This window comes from Oncorhynchus kisutch, linkage group LG25 (genome assembly GCF_002021735.2).
Source record: "Oncorhynchus kisutch isolate 150728-3 linkage group LG25, Okis_V2, whole genome shotgun sequence".
Taxonomy (NCBI): domain Eukaryota; kingdom Metazoa; phylum Chordata; class Actinopteri; order Salmoniformes; family Salmonidae; genus Oncorhynchus; species Oncorhynchus kisutch.
This window is the reverse complement of record NC_034198.2, coordinates 3,360,209-3,380,447: the sequence shown is the minus strand read 5'-3', so window position 1 is coordinate 3,380,447 and position 20,239 is coordinate 3,360,209. Positions and strand designations below refer to the sequence as shown.

Genomic DNA, 20,239 nt, shown 5'->3' with positions numbered 1-20,239 from the left:
ACCAAGTCTTGTGCTCTCGCGGTGGCAGTCGGCCATCTTACCAGTGTTGTGAAAGTCAAAATCTTCCAATGCCATAATAAAGCACAGAATTGTACTGGTACACGATGAGGATGGGATTCGAACCATGCATGCAGAGCACAATGGATAGCAGTCCATCGCCTTAACCACTCGGCCACCTCATCCTGTAATAATTACGTGGCAAAAGACCTTACAAACTGTAGTTGCTGTATGTAAACCCTGATTGAAATATGAAAGTTAGGCAGAGCAATGGCAGGGCCATATATCGATGCCATCGAGACATTTAACAAATGTGTTGTCAGGCCGAGTGGTCTCAAGTGCTTGATGAGGTGTGTTGAGGTGTCGGTTCAAATCCCACCATGAGGTTTGCCCTTTGGAAAAGCTATTCTTCAATACCTGAATCTTATCAGTCGCTCTAGGATTGTGGAGGGATTCTATATTCATGTGGGGCAATGCAAGAGAGGAAATCGTTTTGTGAAGAGGTTGGTGTTATGATCACACATGTAGTTCGATCGCCTTCACACTCATACACCAAGTCCTGCGCTCTCGGCGGTGGCAAGTCGGCCAATCTTACCAGTGTTGTGGTGGAAAGTGGTCAAAATCTTCCAATGCCATAATAAAAGCACATAACTGTACTGGTACATCGATGAGGATGGGATTCGAACCCATTGCATGCAGAGCACAATGGACTAGCAGTCCATCGCCTTAACACACTACTGCCCCACGTCATCCTGTAATATTTACCAGTGGCAAAAAGACCTTAACAAACTGTAGTTGCTGTAGTGTAAACCCCTGATTGAAATATGAAAGTTAGCCAGAGCAATGGCAGGGCCATATATCGATGCCATCGAGACATTTAACAAATGTGTTGTCAGGCCGAGTGGTCTCAAGTGATTGATGAGGTGGTGTTGAGGTGTCGGTTCAAATCCCACCATTGAGGTTGCCCTTTGGAAAAGCTATTCTTCAATACCTGAATCTTATCAGTCGCTCTTAGGATTGTGGAGGGATTCTATATTCATGTGGGGCCAATGCAAGAGAGGAAATCTGTTTGTGAAGAGGTTGGTGTTATGATCCACACATGTAGTTCATCGCCTTCACCACTCAGATACCAAGTCCTGCGCTCTCGCGGTGGCAGTCGGCCATCTTACCAGTGTTTGTGAAAGTCAAAATCTTCCAATGCCATAATAAAGCACAGAATTGTACTGGTTACACGATGAGGATGGGATTCGAACCCATGCATGCAGAGCACAATGGATTAGCAGTCCATCGCCTTAACCACTCGGCCACCTCATCCTGTAATATTTACGTGGCAAAAGACCTTAACAAACTCTAGTTGCTGTATGTAAACCCCTGATTGAAATATGAAAGTTAGGCAGAGCAATGGCAGGGCCATATATCGATGCCATCGAGACATTTAACAAATGTGTTGTCAGGCCGAGTGGTCTCAAGTGCTTGATGAGGTGTGTTGAGGTGTCGGTTCAAATCCCACCATTGAGGTTGCCCTTTGGAAAAGCTATTCTTCAATACCTGAATCTTATCAGTCGCTCTAGGATTGTGGAGGGATTCTATATTCATGTGGGGCAATGCAAGAGAGGAAATCTGTTTTGTGAAGAGGTTGGTGTTATGATCCACACATGTAGTTCATCGCCTTCACCACTCAGATACCAAGTCCTGCGCTCTCGCGGTGGCAGTCGGCCATCTTACCAGTGTTTGTGAAAGTCAAAATCTTCCAATGCCATAATAAAGCACAGAATTGTACTGGTTACACGATGAGGATGGGATTCGAACCCATGCATGCAGAGCACAATGGATTAGCAGTCCATCGCCTTAACCACTCGGCCACCTCATCCTGTAATATTTACGTGGCAAAAGACCTTAACAAACTCTAGTTGCTGTATGAAACCCTTGATTGAAATCAATGAAAGTTAGGCAGAGCAATGGATGTGCCATGTGTCTATCCCATCGAGACATTTAACAAATGTGTTGTCAGGCCGAGTGGTCTCAAGTGCTTGATGAAGTGTGTTGAGGTGTCGGTTCAAATCCCACCATCGAGGTTGCCCTTTGGAAAAGCTATTATTCAATACCTGAATCTTATCAGTCGCTCTAGGATAGTGGAGGGATTCTATATTCATGTGGGGCCATGCAAGAGAGGAAATATGTTTTGCGAAGAGGTTGGTGTTATGATCCACACATGTAGTTCATCGCCTTCACCACTCAGATACCAAGTCCTGCGCTCTCGCGGTGGCAGTCGGCCATCTTACCAGTGTTTGTGAAAGTCAAAATCTTCCAATGCCATAATAAAGCACAGAATTGTACTGGTTACACGATGAGGATGGGATTCGAACCCATGCATGCAGAGCACAATGGATTAGCAGTCCATCGCCTTAACCACTCGGCCACCTCATCCTGTAATATTTACGTGGCAAAAGACCTTAACAAACTGTAGTTGCTGTATGTAAACCCCTGATTGAAATATGAAAGTTAGGCAGAGCAATGGCAGGGCCATATATCGATGCCATCGAGACATTTAACAAATGTGTTGTCAGGCCGAGTGGTCTCAAGTGCTTGATGAGGTGTGTTGAGGTGTCGGTTCAAATCCCACCATTGAGGTTGCCCTTTGGAAAAGCTATTCTTCAATACCTGAATCTTATCAGTCGCTCTAGGATTGTGGAGGGATTCTATATTCATGTGGGGCAATGCAAGAGAGGAAATCTGTTTTGTGAAGAGGTTGGTGTTATGATCCACACATGTAGTTCATCGCCTTCACCACTCAGATACCAAGTCCTGCGCTCTCGCGGTGGCAGTCGGCCATCTTACCAGTGTTTGTGAAAGTCAAAATCTTCCAATGCCATAATAAAGCACAGAATTGTACTGGTTACACGATGAGGATGGGATTCGAACCCATGCATGCAGAGCACAATGGATTAGCAGTCCATCGCCTTAACCACTCGGCCACCTCATCCTGTAATATTTACGTGGCAAAAGACCTTAACAAACTCTAGTTGCTGTATGTAAACCCCTGATTGAAATATGAAAGTTAGGCAGAGCAATGGCAGGGCCATATATCGATGCCATCGAGACATTTAACAAATGTGTTGTCAGGCCGAGTGGTCTCAAGTGCTTGATGAGGTGTGTTGAGGTGTCGGTTCAAATCCCACCATTGAGGTTGCCCTTTGGAAAAGCTATTCTTCAATACCTGAATCTTATCAGTCGCTCTAGGATTGTGGAGGGATTCTATATTCATGTGGGGCCATGCAAGAGAGGAAATCTGTTTTGTGAAGAGGTTGGTGTTATGATCCACACATGTAGTTCATCGCCTTCACCACTCAGATACCAAGTCCTGCGCTCTCGCGGTGGCAGTCGGCCATCTTACCAGTGTTTGTGAAAGTCAAAATCTTCCAATGCCATAATAAAGCACAGAATTGTACTGGTTACACGATGAGGATGGGATTCGAACCCATGCATGCAGAGCACAATGGATTAGCAGTCCATCGCCTTAACCACTCGGCCACCTCATCCTGTAATATTTACGTGGCAAAAGACCTTAACAAACTCTAGTTGCTGTATGTAAACCCCTGATTGAAATATGAAAGTTAGGCAGAGCAATGGCAGGGCCATATATCGATGCCATCGAGACATTTAACAAATGTGTTGTCAGGCCGAGTGGTCTCAAGTGCTTGATGAGGTGTGTTGAGGTGTCGGTTCAAATCCCACCATTGAGGTTGCCCTTTGGAAAAGCTATTCTTCAATACCTGAATCTTATCAGTCGCTCTAGGATTGTGGAGGGATTCTATATTCATGTGGGGCAATGCAAGAGAGGAAATCTGTTTTGTGAAGAGGTTGGTGTTATGATCCACACATGTAGTTCATCGCCTTCACCACTCAGATACCAAGTCCTGCGCTCTCGCGGTGGCAGTCGGCCATCTTACCAGTGTTTGTGAAAGTCAAAATCTTCCAATGCCATAATAAAGCACAGAATTGTACTGGTTACACGATGAGGATGGGATTCGAACCCATGCATGCAGAGCACAATGGATTAGCAGTCCATCGCCTTAACCACTCGGCCACCTCATCCTGTAATATTTACGTGGCAAAAGACCTTAACAAACTGTAGTTGCTGTATGTAAACCCTGATTGAAATATGAAAGTTAGGCAGAGCAATGGCAGGGCCATATATCGATGCCATCGAGACATTTAACAAATGTGTTGTCAGGCCGAGTGGTCTCAAGTGCTTGATGAGGTGTGTTGAGGTGTCGGTTCAAATCCCACCATTGAGGTTGCCCTTTGGAAAAGCTATTCTTCAATACCTGAATCTTATCAGTCGCTCTAGGATTGTGGAGGGATTCTATATTCATGTGGGGCCATGCAAGAGAGGAAATATGTTTTGTGAAGAGGTTGGTGTTATGATCCACACATGTAGTTCATCGCCTTCACCACTCAGATACCAAGTCCTGCGCTCTCGCGGTGGCAGTCGGCCATCTTACCAGTGTTTGTGAAAGTCAAAATCTTCCAATGCCATAATAAAGCACAGAATTGTACTGGTTACACGATGAGGATGGGATTCGAACCCATGCATGCAGAGCACAATGGATTAGCAGTCCATCGCCTTAACCACTCGGCCACCTCATCCTGTAATATTTACGTGGCAAAAGACCTTAACAAACTGTAGTTGCTGTATGTAAACCCCTGATTGAAATATGAAAGTTAGGCAGAGCAATGGCAGGGCCATATATCGATGCCATCGAGACATTTAACAAATGTGTTGTCAGGCCGAGTGGTCTCAAGTGCTTGATGAGGTGTGTTGAGGTGTCGGTTCAAATCCCACCATTGAGGTTGCCCTTTGGAAAAGCTATTCTTCAATACCTGAATCTTATCAGTCGCTCTAGGATTGTGGAGGGATTCTATATTCATGTGGGGCAATGCAAGAGAGGAAATCTGTTTTGTGAAGAGGTTGGTGTTATGATCCACACATGTAGTTCATCGCCTTCACCACTCAGATACCAAGTCCTGCGCTCTCGCGGTGGCAGTCGGCCATCTTACCAGTGTTTGTGAAAGTCAAAATCTTCCAATGCCATAATAAAGCACAGAATTGTACTGGTTACACGATGAGGATGGGATTCGAACCCATGCATGCAGAGCACAATGGATTAGCAGTCCATCGCCTTAACCACTCGGCCACCTCATCCTGTAATATTTACGTGGCAAAAGACCTTAACAAACTCTAGTTGCTGTATGTAAACCCCTGATTGAAATATGAAAGTTAGGCAGAGCAATGGCAGGGCCATATATCGATGCCATCGAGACATTTAACAAATGTGTTGTCAGGCCGAGTGGTCTCAAGTGCTTGATGAGGTGTGTTGAGGTGTCGGTTCAAATCCCACCATTGAGGTTGCCCTTTGGAAAAGCTATTCTTCAATACCTGAATCTTATCAGTCGCTCTAGGATTGTGGAGGGATTCTATATTCATGTGGGGCAATGCAAGAGAGGAAATCTGTTTTGTGAAGAGGTTGGTGTTATGATCCACACATGTAGTTCATCGCCTTCACCACTCAGATACCAAGTCCTGCGCTCTCGCGGTGGCAGTCGGCCATCTTACCAGTGTTTGTGAAAGTCAAAATCTTCCAATGCCATAATAAAGCACAGAACTTGTACTGGTTACACGATGAGGATGGGATTCGAACCCATGCATGCAGAGCACAATGGACTAGCAGTCCATCGCCTTAACCACTCGGCCACCTCATCCTGTAATATTTACGTGGCAAAAGACCTTAACAAACTCTAGTTGCTGTATGTAAACCCCTGATTGAAATATGAAAGTTAGGCAGAGCAATGGCAGGGCCATATATCGATGCCATCGAGACATTTAACAAATGTGTTGTCAGGCCGAGTGGTCTCAAGTGCTTGATGAGGTGTGTTGAGGTGTCGGTTCAAATCCCACCATTGAGGTTGCCCTTTGGAAAAGCTATTCTTCAATACCTGAATCTTATCAGTCGCTCTAGGATTGTGGAGGGATTCTATATTCATGTGGGGCCATGCAAGAGAGGAAATCTGTTTTGTGAAGAGGTTGGTGTTATGATCCACACATGTAGTTCATCGCCTTCACCACTCAGATACCAAGTCCTGCGCTCTCGCGGTGGCAGTCGGCCATCTTACCAGTGTTTGTGAAAGTCAAAATCTTCCAATGCCATAATAAAGCACAGAATTGTACTGGTTACACGATGAGGATGGGATTCGAACCCATGCATGCAGAGCACAATGGATTAGCAGTCCATCGCCTTAACCACTCGGCCACCTCATCCTGTAATATTTACGTGGCAAAAGACCTTAACAAACTCTAGTTGCTGTATGTAAACCCCTGATTGAAATATGAAAGTTAGGCAGAGCAATGGCAGGGCCATATATCGATGCCATCGAGACATTTAACAAATGTGTTGTCAGGCCGAGTGGTCTCAAGTGCTTGATGAGGTGTGTTGAGGTGTCGGTTCAAATCCCACCATTGAGGTTGCCCTTTGGAAAAGCTATTCTTCAATACCTGAATCTTATCAGTCGCTCTAGGATTGTGGAGGGATTCTATATTCATGTGGGGCAATGCAAGAGAGGAAATCTGTTTTGTGAAGAGGTTGGTGTTATGATCCACACATGTAGTTCATCGCCTTCACCACTCAGATACCAAGTCCTGCGCTCTCGCGGTGGCAGTCGGCCATCTTACCAGTGTTTGTGAAAGTCAAAATCTTCCAATGCCATAATAAAGCACAGAATTGTACTGGTTACACGATGAGGATGGGATTCGAACCCATGCATGCAGAGCACAATGGATTAGCAGTCCATCGCCTTAACCACTCGGCCACCTCATCCTGTAATATCTACGTGGCAAATGACCTTAAAAAACTCTAGTTGCTGTATGAAACCCTTGATTGAAATCAATGAAAGTTAGGCAGAGCAATGGATGTGCCATGTGTCTATCCCATCGAGACATTTAACAAATGTGTTGTCAGGCCGAGTGGTCTCAAGTTCTTGATGAAGTGTGTTGAGGTGTCGGTTCAAATCCCACCATCGAGGTTGCCCTTTGGAAAAGCTATTCTTCAATACCTGAATCTTATCAGTCGCTCTAGGATTGTGGAGGGATTCTATATTCATGTGGGGCCATGCAAGAGAGGAAATATGTTTTGCGAAGAGGTTGGTGTTATGATCCACACATGTAGTTCATCGCCTTCACCACTAAGATACCAAGTCCTTGTGCTCTCGCGGTGGCAGTCGGCCATCTTACCAGTGTTTGTGAAAGTCAAAATCTTCCAATGCCATAATAAAGCACAGAATTGTACTGGTTACACGATGAGGATGGGATTCGAACCCATGCATGCAGAGCACAATGGATTAGCAGTCCATCGCCTTAACCACTCGGCCACCTCATCCTGTAATATTTACGTGGCAAAAGACCTTAACAAACTGTAGTTGCTGTATGTAAACCCCTGATTGAAATATGAAAGTTAGGCAGAGCAATGGCAGGGCCATATATCGATGCCATCGAGACATTTAACAAATGTGTTGTCAGGCCGAGTGGTCTCAAGTGCTTGATGAGGTGTGTTGAGGTGTCGGTTCAAATCCCACCATTGAGGTTGCCCTTTGGAAAAGCTATTCTTCAATACCTGAATCTTATCAGTCGCTCTAGGATTGTGGAGGGATTCTATATTCATGTGGGGCAATGCAAGAGAGGAAATCTGTTTTGTGAAGAGGTTGGTGTTATGATCCACACATGTAGTTCATCGCCTTCACCACTCAGATACCAAGTCCTGCGCTCTCGCGGTGGCAGTCGGCCATCTTACCAGTGTTTGTGAAAGTCAAAATCTTCCAATGCCATAATAAAGCACAGAATTGTACTGGTTACACGATGAGGATGGGATTCGAACCCATGCATGCAGAGCACAATGGATTAGCAGTCCATCGCCTTAACCACTCGGCCACCTCATCCTGTAATATTTACGTGGCAAAAGACCTTAACAAACTGTAGTTGCTGTATGTAAACCCTGATTGAAATATGAAAGTTAGGCAGAGCAATGGCAGGGCCATATATCGATGCCATCGAGACATTTAACAAATGTGTTGTCAGGCCGAGTGGTCTCAAGTGCTTGATGAGGTGTGTTGAGGTGTCGGTTCAAATCCCACCATTGAGGTTGCCCTTTGGAAAAGCTATTCTTCAATACCTGAATCTTATCAGTCGCTCTAGGATTGTGGAGGGATTCTATATTCATGTGGGGCAATGCAAGAGAGGAAATCTGTTTTGTGAAGAGGTTGGTGTTATGATCCACACATGTAGTTCATCGCCTTCACCACTCAGATACCAAGTCCTGCGCTCTCGCGGTGGCAGTCGGCCATCTTACCAGTGTTTGTGAAAGTCAAAATCTTCCAATGCCATAATAAAGCACAGAATTGTACTGGTTACACGATGAGGATGGGATTCGAACCCATGCATGCAGAGCACAATGGATTAGCAGTCCATCGCCTTAACCACTCGGCCACCTCATCCTGTAATATTTACGTGGCAAAAGACCTTAACAAACTGTAGTTGCTGTATGTAAACCCCTGATTGAAATATGAAAGTTAGGCAGAGCAATGGCAGGGCCATATATCGATGCCATCGAGACATTTAACAAATGTGTTGTCAGGCCGAGTGGTCTCAAGTGCTTGATGAGGTGTGTTGAGGTGTCGGTTCAAATCCCACCATTGAGGTTGCCCTTTGGAAAAGCTATTCTTCAATACCTGAATCTTATCAGTCGCTCTAGGATTGTGGAGGGATTCTATATTCATGTGGGGCCATGCAAGAGAGGAAATCTGTTTTGTGAAGAGGTTGGTGTTATGATCCACACATGTAGTTCATCGCCTTCACCACTCAGATACCAAGTCCTGCGCTCTCGCGGTGGCAGTCGGCCATCTTACCAGTGTTTGTGAAAGTCAAAATCTTCCAATGCCATAATAAAGCACAGAATTGTACTGGTTACACGATGAGGATGGGATTCGAACCCATGCATGCAGAGCACAATGGATTAGCAGTCCATCGCCTTAACCACTCGGCCACCTCATCCTGTAATATTTACGTGGCAAAAGACCTTAACAAACTGTAGTTGCTGTATGTAAACCCCTGATTGAAATATGAAAGTTAGGCAGAGCAATGGCAGGGCCATATATCGATGCCATCGAGACATTTAACAAATGTGTTGTCAGGCCGAGTGGTCTCAAGTGCTTGATGAGGTGTGTTGAGGTGTCGGTTCAAATCCCACCATTGAGGTTGCCCTTTGGAAAAGCTATTCTTCAATACCTGAATCTTATCAGTCGCTCTAGGATTGTGGAGGGATTCTATATTCATGTGGGGCCATGCAAGAGAGGAAATCTGTTTTGTGAAGAGGTTGGTGTTATGATCCACACATGTAGTTCATCGCCTTCACCACTCAGATACCAAGTCCTGCGCTCTCGCGGTGGCAGTCGGCCATCTTACCAGTGTTTGTGAAAGTCAAAATCTTCCAATGCCATAATAAAGCACAGAATTGTACTGGTTACACGATGAGGATGGGATTCGAACCCATGCATGCAGAGCACAATGGATTAGCAGTCCATCGCCTTAACCACTCGGCCACCTCATCCTGTAATATTACGTGGCAAAAGACCTTAACAAACTGTAGTTGCTGTATGTAAACCCTGATTGAAATATGAAAGTTAGGCAGAGCAATGGCAGGGCCATATATCGATGCCATCGAGACATTTAACAAATGTGTTGTCAGGCCGAGTGGTCTCAAGTGCTTGATGAGGTGTGTTGAGGTGTCGGTTCAAATCCCACCATTGAGGTTGCCCTTTGGAAAAGCTATTCTTCAATACCTGAATCTTATCAGTCGCTCTAGGATTGTGGAGGGATTCTATATTCATGTGGGGCCATGCAAGAGAGGAAATCTGTTTTGTGAAGAGGTTGGTGTTATGATCCACACATGTAGTTCATCGCCTTCACCACTCAGATACCAAGTCCTGCGCTCTCGCGGTGGCAGTCGGCCATCTTACCAGTGTTTGTGAAAGTCAAAATCTTCCAATGCCATAATAAAGCACAGAATTGTACTGGTTACACGATGAGGATGGGATTCGAACCCATGCATGCAGAGCACAATGGATTAGCAGTCCATCGCCTTAACCACTCGGCCACCTCATCCTGTAATATTTACGTGGCAAAAGACCTTAACAAACTGTAGTTGCTGTATGTAAACCCCTGATTGAAATATGAAAGTTAGGCAGAGCAATGGCAGGGCCATATATCGATGCCATCGAGACATTTAACAAATGTGTTGTCAGGCCGAGTGGTCTCAAGTGCTTGATGAGGTGTGTTGAGGTGTCGGTTCAAATCCCACCATTGAGGTTGCCCTTTGGAAAAGCTATTCTTCAATACCTGAATCTTATCAGTCGCTCTAGGATTGTGGAGGGATTCTATATTCATGTGGGGCAATGCAAGAGAGGAAATCTGTTTTGTGAAGAGGTTGGTGTTATGATCCACACATGTAGTTCATCGCCTTCACCACTCAGATACCAAGTCCTGCGCTCTCGCGGTGGCAGTCGGCCATCTTACCAGTGTTTGTGAAAGTCAAAATCTTCCAATGCCATAATAAAGCACAGAATTGTACTGGTTACACGATGAGGATGGGATTCGAACCCATGCATGCAGAGCACAATGGATTAGCAGTCCATCGCCTTAACCACTCGGCCACCTCATCCTGTAATATCTACGTGGCAAATGACCTTAAAAAACTGTAGTTGCTGTATGAAACCCTTGATTGAAATCAATGAAAGTTAGGCAGAGCAATGGATGTGCCATGTGTCTATCCCATCGAGACATTTAACAAATGTGTTGTCAGGCCGAGTGGTCTCAAGTTCTTGATGAAGGTGTGTTGAGGTGTCGGTTCAAATCCCACCATCGAGGTTGCCCTTTGGAAAAGCTATTATTCAATACCTGAATCTTATCAGTCGCTCTAGGATTGTGGAGGGATTCTATATTCATGTGGGGCCATGCAAGAGAGGAAATATGTTTTGTGAAGAGGTTGGTGTTATGATCCACACATGTAGTTCATCGCCTTCACCACTCAGATACCAAGTCCTGCGCTCTCGCGGTGGCAGTCGGCCATCTTACCAGTGTTTGTGAAAGTCAAAATCTTCCAATGCCATAATAAAGCACAGAATTGTACTGGTTACACGATGAGGATGGGATTCGAACCCATGCATGCAGAGCACAATGGATTAGCAGTCCATCGCCTTAACCACTCGGCCACCTCATCCTGTAATATTTACGTGGCAAAAGACCTTAACAAACTGTAGTTGCTGTATGTAAACCCCTGATTGAAATATGAAAGTTAGGCAGAGCAATGGCAGGGCCATATATCGATGCCATCGAGACATTTAACAAATGTGTTGTCAGGCCGAGTGGTCTCAAGTGCTTGATGAGGTGTGTTGAGGTGTCGGTTCAAATCCCACCATTGAGGTTGCCCTTTGGAAAAGCTATTCTTCAATACCTGAATCTTATCAGTCGCTCTAGGATTGTGGAGGGATTCTATATTCATGTGGGGCCATGCAAGAGAGGAAATCTGTTTTGTGAAGAGGTTGGTGTTATGATCCACACATGTAGTTCATCGCCTTCACCACTCAGATACCAAGTCCTGCGCTCTCGCGGTGGCAGTCGGCCATCTTACCAGTGTTTGTGAAAGTCAAAATCTTCCAATGCCATAATAAAGCACAGAATTGTACTGGTTACACGATGAGGATGGGATTCGAACCCATGCATGCAGAGCACAATGGATTAGCAGTCCATCGCCTTAACCACTCGGCCACCTCATCCTGTAATATTACGTGGCAAAATGACCTTAAAAAACTGTAGTTGCTGTATGAAACCCTTGATTGAAATCAATGAAAGTTAGGCAGAGCAATGGATGTGCCATGTGTCTATCCCATCGAGACATTTAACAAATGTGTTGTCAGGCCGAGTGGTCTCAAGTTCTTGATGAAGTGTGTTGAGGTGTCGGTTCAAATCCCACCATCGAGGTTGCCCTTTGGAAAAGCTATTATTCAATACCTGAATCTTATCAGTCGCTCTAGGATTGTGGAGGGATTCTATATTCATGTGGGGCCATGCAAGAGAGGAAATATGTTTTGTGAAGAGGTTGGTGTTATGATCCACACATGTAGTTCATCGCCTTCACCACTAAGATACCAAGTCCTGTGCTCTCGCGGTGGCAGTAGGCCATCTTACCAGTGTTTGTGAAAGTCAAAATCTTCCAATGCCATAATAAAGCACAGAATTGTACTGGTTACACGATGAGGATGGGATTCGAACCCATGCATGCAGAGCACAATGGATTAGCAGTCCATCGCCTTAACCACTCGGCCACCTCATCCTGTAATATTTACGTGGCAAAAGACCTTAACAAACTGTAGTTGCTGTATGTAAACCCCTGATTGAAATATGAAAGTTAGGCAGAGCAATGGCAGGGCCATATATCGATGCCATCGAGACATTTAACAAATGTGTTGTCAGGCCGAGTGGTCTCAAGTGCTTGATGAGGTGTGTTGAGGTGTCGGTTCAAATCCCACCATTGAGGTTGCCCTTTGGAAAAGCTATTCTTCAATACCTGAATCTTATCAGTCGCTCTAGGATTGTGGAGGGATTCTATATTCATGTGGGGCAATGCAAGAGAGGAAATCTGTTTTGTGAAGAGGTTGGTGTTATGATCCACACATGTAGTTCATCGCCTTCACCACTCAGATACCAAGTCCTGCGCTCTCGCGGTGGCAGTCGGCCATCTTACCAGTGTTTGTGAAAGTCAAAATCTTCCAATGCCATAATAAAGCACAGAATTGTACTGGTTACACGATGAGGATGGGATTCGAACCCATGCATGCAGAGCACAATGGATTAGCAGTCCATCGCCTTAACCACTCGGCCACCTCATCCTGTAATATTACGTGGCAAATGACCTTAAAAAACTGTAGTTGCTGTATGAAACCCTTGATTGAAATCAATGAAAGTTAGGCAGAGCAATGGATGTGCCATGTGTCTATCCCATCGAGACATTTAACAAATGTGTTGTCAGGCCGAGTGGTCTCAAGTTCTTGATGAAGGTGTGTTGAGGTGTCGGTTCAAATCCCACCATCGAGGTTGCCCTTTGGAAAAGCTATTCTTCAATACCTGAATCTTATCAGTCGCTCTAGGATTGTGGAGGGATTCTATATTCATGTGGGGCCATGCAAGAGAGGAAATATGTTTTGTGAAGAGGTTGGTGTTATGATCCACACATGTAGTTCATCGCCTTCACCACTCAGATACCAAGTCCTGCGCTCTCGCGGTGGCAGTCGGCCATCTTACCAGTGTTTGTGAAAGTCAAAATCTTCCAATGCCATAATAAAGCACAGAATTGTACTGGTTACACGATGAGGATGGGATTCGAACCCATGCATGCAGAGCACAATGGATTAGCAGTCCATCGCCTTAACCACTCGGCCACCTCATCCTGTAATATCTACGTGGCAAATGACCTTAAAAAACTGTAGTTGCTGTATGAAACCCTTGATTGAAATCAATGAAAGTTAGGCAGAGCAATGGATGTGCCATGTGTCTATCCCATCGAGACATTTAACAAATGTGTTGTCAGGCCGAGTGGTCTCAAGTTCTTGATGAAGTGTGTTGAGGTGTCGGTTCAAATCCCACCATCGAGGTTGCCCTTTGGAAAAGCTATTATTCAATACCTGAATCTTATCAGTCGCTCTAGGATTGTGGAGGGATTCTATATTCATGTGGGGCCATGCAAGAGAGGAAATATGTTTTGTGAAGAGGTTGGTGTTATGATCCACACATGTAGTTCATCGCCTTCACCACTCAGATACCAAGTCCTGCGCTCTCGCGGTGGCAGTCGGCCATCTTACCAGTGTTTGTGAAAGTCAAAATCTTCCAATGCCATAATAAAGCACAGAATTGTACTGGTTACACGATGAGGATGGGATTCGAACCCATGCATGCAGAGCACAATGGATTAGCAGTCCATCGCCTTAACCACTCGGCCACCTCATCCTGTAATATTACGTGGCAAATGACCTTAACAAACTGTAGTTGCTGTATGAAACCCTTGATTGAAATCAATGAAAGTTAGGCAGAGCAATGGATGTGCCATGTGTCTATCCCATCGAGACATTTAACAAATGTGTTGTCAGGCCGAGTGGTCTCAAGTTCTTGATGAAGTGTGTTGAGGTGTCGGTTCAAATCCCACCATCGAGGTTGCCCTTTGGAAAAGCTATTATTCAATACCTGAATCTTATCAGTCGCTCTAGGATTGTGGAGGGATTCTATATTCATGTGGGGCCATGCAAGAGAGGAAATCTGTTTTGTGAAGAGGTTGGTGTTATGATCCACACATGTAGTTCATCGCCTTCACCACTCAGATACCAAGTCCTGCGCTCTCGCGGTGGCAGTCGGCCATCTTACCAGTGTTTGTGAAAGTCAAAATCTTCCAATGCCATAATAAAGCACAGAATTGTACTGGTTACACGATGAGGATGGGATTCGAACCCATGCATGCAGAGCACAATGGATTAGCAGTCCATCGCCTTAACCACTCGGCCACCTCATCCTGTAATATTTACGTGGCAAAAGACCTTAACAAACTGTAGTTGCTGTATGTAAACCCCTGATTGAAATATGAAAGTTAGGCAGAGCAATGGCAGGGCCATATATCGATGCCATCGAGACATTTAACAAATGTGTTGTCAGGCCGAGTGGTCTCAAGTGCTTGATGAGGTGTGTTGAGGTGTCGGTTCAAATCCCACCATTGAGGTTGCCCTTTGGAAAAGCTATTCTTCAATACCTGAATCTTATCAGTCGCTCTAGGATTGTGGAGGGATTCTATATTCATGTGGGGCCATGCAAGAGAGGAAATCTGTTTTGTGAAGAGGTTGGTGTTATGATCCACACATGTAGTTCATCGCCTTCACCACTCAGATACCAAGTCCTGCGCTCTCGCGGTGGCAGTCGGCCATCTTACCAGTGTTTGTGAAAGTCAAAATCTTCCAATGCCATAATAAAGCACAGAATTGTACTGGTTACACGATGAGGATGGGATTCGAACCCATGCATGCAGAGCACAATGGATTAGCAGTCCATCGCCTTAACCACTCGGCCACCTCATCCTGTAATATCTACGTGGCAAATGACCTTAAAAAACTGTAGTTGCTGTATGTAAACCCTTGATTGAAATCAATGAAAGTTAGGCAGAGCAATGGCATGTGCCATGTATCGATCCCATCGAGACATTTAACAAATGTGTTGTCAGGCCGAGTGGTCTCAAGTTCTTGATGAAGTGTGTTGAGGTGTCGGTTCAAATCCCACCATCGAGGTTGCCCTTTGGAAAAGCTATTCTTCAATACCTGAATCTTATCAGTCGCTCTAGGATTGTGGAGGGATTCTATATTCATGTGGGGCCATGCAAGAGAGGAAATATGTTTTGTGAAGAGGTTGGTGTTATGATCCACACATGTAGTTCATCGCCTTCACCACTCAGATACCAAGTCCTGCGCTCTCGCGGTGGCAGTCGGCCATCTTACCAGTGTTTGTGAAAGTCAAAATCTTCCAATGCCATAATAAAGCACAGAATTGTACTGGTTACACGATGAGGATGGGATTCGAACCCATGCATGCAGAGCACAATGGATTAGCAGTCCATCGCCTTAACCACTCGGCCACCTCATCCTGTAATATCTACGTGGCAAATGACCTTAAAAAACTGTAGTTGCTGTATGAAACCCTTGATTGAAATCAATGAAAGTTAGGCAGAGCAATGGCATGTGCCATGTGTCTATCCCATCGAGACATTTAACAAATGTGTTGTCAGGCCGAGTGGTCTCAAGTTCTTGATGAAGTGTGTTGAGGTGTCGGTTCAAATCCCACCATCGAGGTTGCCCTTTGGAAAAGCTATTCTTCAATACCTGAATCTTATCAGTCGCTCTAGGATTGTGGAGGGATTCTATATTCATGTGGGGCCATGCAAGAGAGGAAATCTGTTTTGTGAAGAGGTTGGTGTTATGATCCACACATGTAGTTCATCGCCTTCACCACTCAGATACCAAGTCCTGCGCTCTCGCGGTGGCAGTCGGCCATCTTACCAGTGTTTGTGAAAGTCAAAATCTTCCAATGCCATAATAAAGCACAGAATTGTACTGGTTACACGATGAGGATGGGATTCGAACCCATGCATGCAGAGCACAATGGATTAGCAGTCCATCGCCTTAACCACTCGGCCACCTCATCCTGTAATATCTACGTGGCAAATGACCTTAACAAACTGTAGTTGCTGTATGTAAACCCTTGATTGAAATCAATGAAAGTTAGGCAGAGCAATGGATGTGCCATGTGTCTATCCCATCGAGACATTTAACAAATGTGTTGTCAGGCCGAGTGGTCTCAAGTTCTTGATGAAGTGTGTTGAGGTGTCGGTTCAAATCCCACCATCGAGGTTGCCCTTTGGAAAAGCTATTCTTCAATACCTGAATCTTATCAGTCGCTCTAGGATTGTGGAGGGATTCTATATTCATGTGGGGCCATGCAAGAGAGGAAATATGTTTTGTGAAGAGGTTGGTGTTATGATCCACACATGTAGTTCATCGCCTTCACCACTCAGATACCAAGTCCTGCGCTCTCGCGGTGGCAGTCGGCCATCTTACCAGTGTTTGTGAAAGTCAAAATCTTCCAATGCCATAATAAAGCACAGAATTGTACTGGTTACACGATGAGGATGGGATTCGAACCCATGCATGCAGAGCACAATGGATTAGCAGTCCATCGCCTTAACCACTCGGCCACCTCATCCTGTAATATTACGTGGCAAATGACCTTAACAAACTGTAGTTGCTGTATGTAAACCCTTGATTGAAATCATGAAAGTTAGGCAGAGCAATGGCAGGGCCATGTATCGATCCCATCGAGACATTTAACAAATGTGTTGTCAGGCCGAGTGGTCTCAAGTGCTTGATGAGGTGTGTTGAGGTGTCGGTTCAAATCCCACCATCGAGGTTGCCCTTTGGAAAAGCTATTCTTCAATACCTGAATCTTATCAGTCGCTCTAGGATTGTGGAGGGATTCTATATTCATGTGGGGCCATGCAAGAGAGGAAATATGTTTTGTGAAGAGGTTGGTGTTATGATCCACACATGTAGTTCATCGCCTTCACCACTCAGATACCAAGTCCTGCGCTCTCGCGGTGGCAGTCGGCCATCTTACCAGTGTTTGTGAAAGTCAAAATCTTCCAATGCCATAATAAAGCACAGAATTGTACTGGTTACACGATGAGGATGGGATTCGAACCCATGCATGCAGAGCACAATGGATTAGCAGTCCATCGCCTTAACCACTCGGCCACCTCATCCTGTAATATCTACGTGGCAAATGACCTTAAAAAACTGTAGTTGCTGTATGTAAACCCTTGATTGAAATCAATGAAAGTTAGGCAGAGCAATGGATGTGCCATGTGTCTATCCCATCGAGACATTTAACAAATGTGTTGTCAGGCCGAGTGGTCTCAAGTTCTTGATGAAGTGTGTTGAGGTGTCGGTTCAAATCCCACCATCGAGGTTGCCCTTTGGAAAAGCTATTCTTCAATACCTGAATCTTATCAGTCGCTCTAGGATTGTGGAGGGATTCTATATTCATGTGGGGCCATGCAAGAGAGGAAATATGTTTTGTGAAGAGGTTGGTGTTATGATCCACACATGTAGTTCATCGCCTTCACCACTCAGATACCAAGTCCTGCGCTCTCGCGGTGGCAGTCGGCCATCTTACCAGTGTTTGTGAAAGTCAAAATCTTCCAATGCCATAATAAAGCACAGAATTGTACTGGTTACACGATGAGGATGGGATTCGAACCCATGCATGCAGAGCACAATGGATTAGCAGTCCATCGCCTTAACCACTCGGCCACCTCATCCTGTAATATTACGTGGCAAATGACCTTAAAAAACTGTAGTTGCTGTATGTAAACCCTTGATTGAAATCAATGAAAGTTAGGCAGAGCAATGGCAGGGCCATATATCGATCCCATCGAGACATTTAACAAATGTGTTGTCAGGCCGAGTGGTCTCAAGTGCTTGATGAAGTGTGTTGAGGTGTCGGTTCAAATCCCACCATCGAGGTTGCCCTTTGGAAAAGCTATTCTTCAATACCTGAATCTTATCAGTCGCTCTAGGATTGTGGAGGGATTCTATATTCATGTGGGGCCATGCAAGAGAGGAAATATGTTTTGTGAAGAGGTTGGTGTTATGATCCACACATGTAGTTCATCGCCTTCACCACTCAGATACCAAGTCCTGCGCTCTCGCGGTGGCAGTCGGCCATCTTACCAGTGTTTGTGAAAGTCAAAATCTTCCAATGCCATAATAAAGCACAGAATTGTACTGGTTACACGATGAGGATGGGATTCGAACCCATGCATGCAGAGCACAATGGATTAGCAGTCCATCGCCTTAACCACTCGGCCACCTCATCCTGTAATATCTACGTGGCAAATGACCTTAAAAAACTGTAGTTGCTGTATGTAAACCCTTGATTGAAATCAATGAAAGTTAGGCAGAGCAATGGATGTGCCATGTGTCTATCCCATCGAGACATTTAACAAATGTGTTGTCAGGCCGAGTGGTCTCAAGTTCTTGATGAAGTGTGTTGAGGTGTCGGTTCAAATCCCACCATCGAGGTTGCCCTTTGGAAAAGCTATTCTTCAATACCTGAATCTTATCAGTCGCTCTAGGATTGTGGAGGGATTCTATATTCATGTGGGGCCATGCAAGAGAGGAAATATGTTTTGTGAAGAGGTTGGTGTTATGATCCACACATGTAGTTCATCGCCTTCACCACTCAGATACCAAGTCCTGCGCTCTCGCGGTGGCAGTCGGCCATCTTACCAGTGTTTGTGAAAGTCAAAATCTTCCAATGCCATAATAAAGCACAGAATTGTACTGGTTACACGATGAGGATGGGATTCGAACCCATGCATGCAGAGCACAATGGATTAGCAGTCCATCGCCTTAACCACTCGGCCACCTCATCCTGTAATATCTACGTGGCAAATGACCTTAAAAAACTGTAGTTGCTGTATGTAAACCCTTGATTGAAATCAATGAAAGTTAGGCAGAGCAATGGCATGTGCCATGTGTCTATCCCATCGAGACATTTAACAAATGTGTTGTCAGGCCGAGTGGTCTCAAGTTCTTGATGAAGTGTGTTGAGGTGTCGGTTCAAATCCCACCATCGAGGTTGCCCTTTGGAAAAGCTATTCTTCAATACCTGAATCTTATCAGTCGCTCTAGGATTGTGGAGGGATTCTATATTCATGTGGGGCCATGCAAGAGAGGAAATATGTTTTGTGAAGAGGTTGGTGTTATGATCCACACATGTAGTTCATCGCCTTCACCACTCAGATACCAAGTCCTGCGCTCTCGCGGTGGCAGTCGGCCATCTTACCAGTGTTTGTGAAAGTCAAAATCTTCCAATGCCATAATAAAGCACAGAATTGTACTGGTTACACGATGAGGATGGGATTCGAACCCATGCATGCAGAGCACAATGGATTAGCAGTCCATCGCCTTAACCACTCGGCCACCTCATCCTGTAATATTACGTGGCAAATGACCTTAAAAAACTGTAGTTGCTGTATGTAAACCCTTGATTGAAATCATGAAAGTTAGGCAGAGCAATGGCAGGGCCATATATCGATCCCATCGAGACATTTAACAAATGTGTTGTCAGGCCGAGTGGTCTCAAGTGCTTGATGAGGTGTGTTGAGGTGTCGGTTCAAATCCCACCATTGAGGTTGCCCTTTGGAAAAGCTATTCTTCAATACCTGAATCTTATCAGTCGCTCTAGGATTGTGGAGGGATTCTATATTCATGTGGGGCCATGCAAGAGAGGAAATATGTTTTGTGAAGAGGTTGGTGTTATGATCCACACATGTAGTTCATCGCCTTCACCACTCAGATACCAAGTCCTGCGCTCTCGCGGTGGCAGTCGGCCATCTTACCAGTGTTTGTGAAAGTCAAAATCTTCCAATGCCATAATAAAGCACAGAATTGTACTGGTTACACGATGAGGATGGGATTCGAACCCATGCATGCAGAGCACAATGGATTAGCAGTCCATCGCCTTAACCACTCGGCCACCTCATCCTGT

At 45.0% G+C, this 20,239-nt stretch overlaps 34 non-coding genes across 34 annotated transcripts; all 34 read right to left on the bottom strand.

The window, feature by feature from the left end:
- Nucleotides 1-1,229: 1,229 nt before the first annotated feature.
- Nucleotides 1,230-1,311, bottom strand: trnas-gcu (transfer RNA serine (anticodon GCU)). The gene has a single exon. It is a non-coding gene; the product is annotated as a tRNA-Ser (tRNA).
- Nucleotides 1,312-1,785: 474 nt separating this feature from the next.
- On the bottom strand, nucleotides 1,786-1,867 carry trnas-gcu (transfer RNA serine (anticodon GCU)). The gene has a single exon. It is a non-coding gene; the product is annotated as a tRNA-Ser (tRNA).
- Nucleotides 1,868-2,342: 475 nt separating this feature from the next.
- On the bottom strand, nucleotides 2,343-2,424 carry trnas-gcu (transfer RNA serine (anticodon GCU)). Its single transcript has one exon. It is a non-coding gene; the product is annotated as a tRNA-Ser (tRNA).
- Nucleotides 2,425-2,898: 474 nt separating this feature from the next.
- trnas-gcu (transfer RNA serine (anticodon GCU)) lies at nucleotides 2,899-2,980 on the bottom strand. The gene has a single exon. It is a non-coding gene; the product is annotated as a tRNA-Ser (tRNA).
- Nucleotides 2,981-3,454: 474 nt separating this feature from the next.
- On the bottom strand, nucleotides 3,455-3,536 carry trnas-gcu (transfer RNA serine (anticodon GCU)). Its single transcript has one exon. It is a non-coding gene; the product is annotated as a tRNA-Ser (tRNA).
- A 474-nt stretch (nucleotides 3,537-4,010) lies between these two features.
- Nucleotides 4,011-4,092, bottom strand: trnas-gcu (transfer RNA serine (anticodon GCU)). The gene has a single exon. It is a non-coding gene; the product is annotated as a tRNA-Ser (tRNA).
- Nucleotides 4,093-4,565: 473 nt separating this feature from the next.
- Nucleotides 4,566-4,647, bottom strand: trnas-gcu (transfer RNA serine (anticodon GCU)). The gene has a single exon. It is a non-coding gene; the product is annotated as a tRNA-Ser (tRNA).
- Nucleotides 4,648-5,121: 474 nt separating this feature from the next.
- Nucleotides 5,122-5,203, bottom strand: trnas-gcu (transfer RNA serine (anticodon GCU)). The gene has a single exon. It is a non-coding gene; the product is annotated as a tRNA-Ser (tRNA).
- A 1,031-nt stretch (nucleotides 5,204-6,234) lies between these two features.
- On the bottom strand, nucleotides 6,235-6,316 carry trnas-gcu (transfer RNA serine (anticodon GCU)). Its single transcript has one exon. It is a non-coding gene; the product is annotated as a tRNA-Ser (tRNA).
- Nucleotides 6,317-6,790: 474 nt separating this feature from the next.
- trnas-gcu (transfer RNA serine (anticodon GCU)) lies at nucleotides 6,791-6,872 on the bottom strand. The gene has a single exon. It is a non-coding gene; the product is annotated as a tRNA-Ser (tRNA).
- Nucleotides 6,873-7,348: 476 nt separating this feature from the next.
- Nucleotides 7,349-7,430, bottom strand: trnas-gcu (transfer RNA serine (anticodon GCU)). The gene has a single exon. It is a non-coding gene; the product is annotated as a tRNA-Ser (tRNA).
- A 474-nt stretch (nucleotides 7,431-7,904) lies between these two features.
- Nucleotides 7,905-7,986, bottom strand: trnas-gcu (transfer RNA serine (anticodon GCU)). The gene has a single exon. It is a non-coding gene; the product is annotated as a tRNA-Ser (tRNA).
- A 473-nt stretch (nucleotides 7,987-8,459) lies between these two features.
- trnas-gcu (transfer RNA serine (anticodon GCU)) lies at nucleotides 8,460-8,541 on the bottom strand. Its single transcript has one exon. It is a non-coding gene; the product is annotated as a tRNA-Ser (tRNA).
- A 474-nt stretch (nucleotides 8,542-9,015) lies between these two features.
- On the bottom strand, nucleotides 9,016-9,097 carry trnas-gcu (transfer RNA serine (anticodon GCU)). The gene has a single exon. It is a non-coding gene; the product is annotated as a tRNA-Ser (tRNA).
- Nucleotides 9,098-9,571: 474 nt separating this feature from the next.
- trnas-gcu (transfer RNA serine (anticodon GCU)) lies at nucleotides 9,572-9,653 on the bottom strand. The gene has a single exon. It is a non-coding gene; the product is annotated as a tRNA-Ser (tRNA).
- Nucleotides 9,654-10,125: 472 nt separating this feature from the next.
- Nucleotides 10,126-10,207, bottom strand: trnas-gcu (transfer RNA serine (anticodon GCU)). Its single transcript has one exon. It is a non-coding gene; the product is annotated as a tRNA-Ser (tRNA).
- Nucleotides 10,208-10,681: 474 nt separating this feature from the next.
- trnas-gcu (transfer RNA serine (anticodon GCU)) lies at nucleotides 10,682-10,763 on the bottom strand. The gene has a single exon. It is a non-coding gene; the product is annotated as a tRNA-Ser (tRNA).
- Nucleotides 10,764-11,239: 476 nt separating this feature from the next.
- Nucleotides 11,240-11,321, bottom strand: trnas-gcu (transfer RNA serine (anticodon GCU)). Its single transcript has one exon. It is a non-coding gene; the product is annotated as a tRNA-Ser (tRNA).
- Nucleotides 11,322-11,795: 474 nt separating this feature from the next.
- On the bottom strand, nucleotides 11,796-11,877 carry trnas-gcu (transfer RNA serine (anticodon GCU)). The gene has a single exon. It is a non-coding gene; the product is annotated as a tRNA-Ser (tRNA).
- A 475-nt stretch (nucleotides 11,878-12,352) lies between these two features.
- On the bottom strand, nucleotides 12,353-12,434 carry trnas-gcu (transfer RNA serine (anticodon GCU)). Its single transcript has one exon. It is a non-coding gene; the product is annotated as a tRNA-Ser (tRNA).
- A 474-nt stretch (nucleotides 12,435-12,908) lies between these two features.
- Nucleotides 12,909-12,990, bottom strand: trnas-gcu (transfer RNA serine (anticodon GCU)). Its single transcript has one exon. It is a non-coding gene; the product is annotated as a tRNA-Ser (tRNA).
- A 475-nt stretch (nucleotides 12,991-13,465) lies between these two features.
- On the bottom strand, nucleotides 13,466-13,547 carry trnas-gcu (transfer RNA serine (anticodon GCU)). Its single transcript has one exon. It is a non-coding gene; the product is annotated as a tRNA-Ser (tRNA).
- A 475-nt stretch (nucleotides 13,548-14,022) lies between these two features.
- Nucleotides 14,023-14,104, bottom strand: trnas-gcu (transfer RNA serine (anticodon GCU)). Its single transcript has one exon. It is a non-coding gene; the product is annotated as a tRNA-Ser (tRNA).
- A 474-nt stretch (nucleotides 14,105-14,578) lies between these two features.
- trnas-gcu (transfer RNA serine (anticodon GCU)) lies at nucleotides 14,579-14,660 on the bottom strand. Its single transcript has one exon. It is a non-coding gene; the product is annotated as a tRNA-Ser (tRNA).
- A 474-nt stretch (nucleotides 14,661-15,134) lies between these two features.
- trnas-gcu (transfer RNA serine (anticodon GCU)) lies at nucleotides 15,135-15,216 on the bottom strand. Its single transcript has one exon. It is a non-coding gene; the product is annotated as a tRNA-Ser (tRNA).
- Nucleotides 15,217-15,693: 477 nt separating this feature from the next.
- trnas-gcu (transfer RNA serine (anticodon GCU)) lies at nucleotides 15,694-15,775 on the bottom strand. Its single transcript has one exon. It is a non-coding gene; the product is annotated as a tRNA-Ser (tRNA).
- A 476-nt stretch (nucleotides 15,776-16,251) lies between these two features.
- On the bottom strand, nucleotides 16,252-16,333 carry trnas-gcu (transfer RNA serine (anticodon GCU)). Its single transcript has one exon. It is a non-coding gene; the product is annotated as a tRNA-Ser (tRNA).
- A 476-nt stretch (nucleotides 16,334-16,809) lies between these two features.
- trnas-gcu (transfer RNA serine (anticodon GCU)) lies at nucleotides 16,810-16,891 on the bottom strand. Its single transcript has one exon. It is a non-coding gene; the product is annotated as a tRNA-Ser (tRNA).
- Nucleotides 16,892-17,365: 474 nt separating this feature from the next.
- On the bottom strand, nucleotides 17,366-17,447 carry trnas-gcu (transfer RNA serine (anticodon GCU)). Its single transcript has one exon. It is a non-coding gene; the product is annotated as a tRNA-Ser (tRNA).
- A 476-nt stretch (nucleotides 17,448-17,923) lies between these two features.
- Nucleotides 17,924-18,005, bottom strand: trnas-gcu (transfer RNA serine (anticodon GCU)). Its single transcript has one exon. It is a non-coding gene; the product is annotated as a tRNA-Ser (tRNA).
- A 475-nt stretch (nucleotides 18,006-18,480) lies between these two features.
- Nucleotides 18,481-18,562, bottom strand: trnas-gcu (transfer RNA serine (anticodon GCU)). Its single transcript has one exon. It is a non-coding gene; the product is annotated as a tRNA-Ser (tRNA).
- Nucleotides 18,563-19,038: 476 nt separating this feature from the next.
- Nucleotides 19,039-19,120, bottom strand: trnas-gcu (transfer RNA serine (anticodon GCU)). Its single transcript has one exon. It is a non-coding gene; the product is annotated as a tRNA-Ser (tRNA).
- A 477-nt stretch (nucleotides 19,121-19,597) lies between these two features.
- trnas-gcu (transfer RNA serine (anticodon GCU)) lies at nucleotides 19,598-19,679 on the bottom strand. The gene has a single exon. It is a non-coding gene; the product is annotated as a tRNA-Ser (tRNA).
- Nucleotides 19,680-20,153: 474 nt separating this feature from the next.
- trnas-gcu (transfer RNA serine (anticodon GCU)) lies at nucleotides 20,154-20,235 on the bottom strand. Its single transcript has one exon. It is a non-coding gene; the product is annotated as a tRNA-Ser (tRNA).
- Nucleotides 20,236-20,239: the final 4 nt, after the last annotated feature.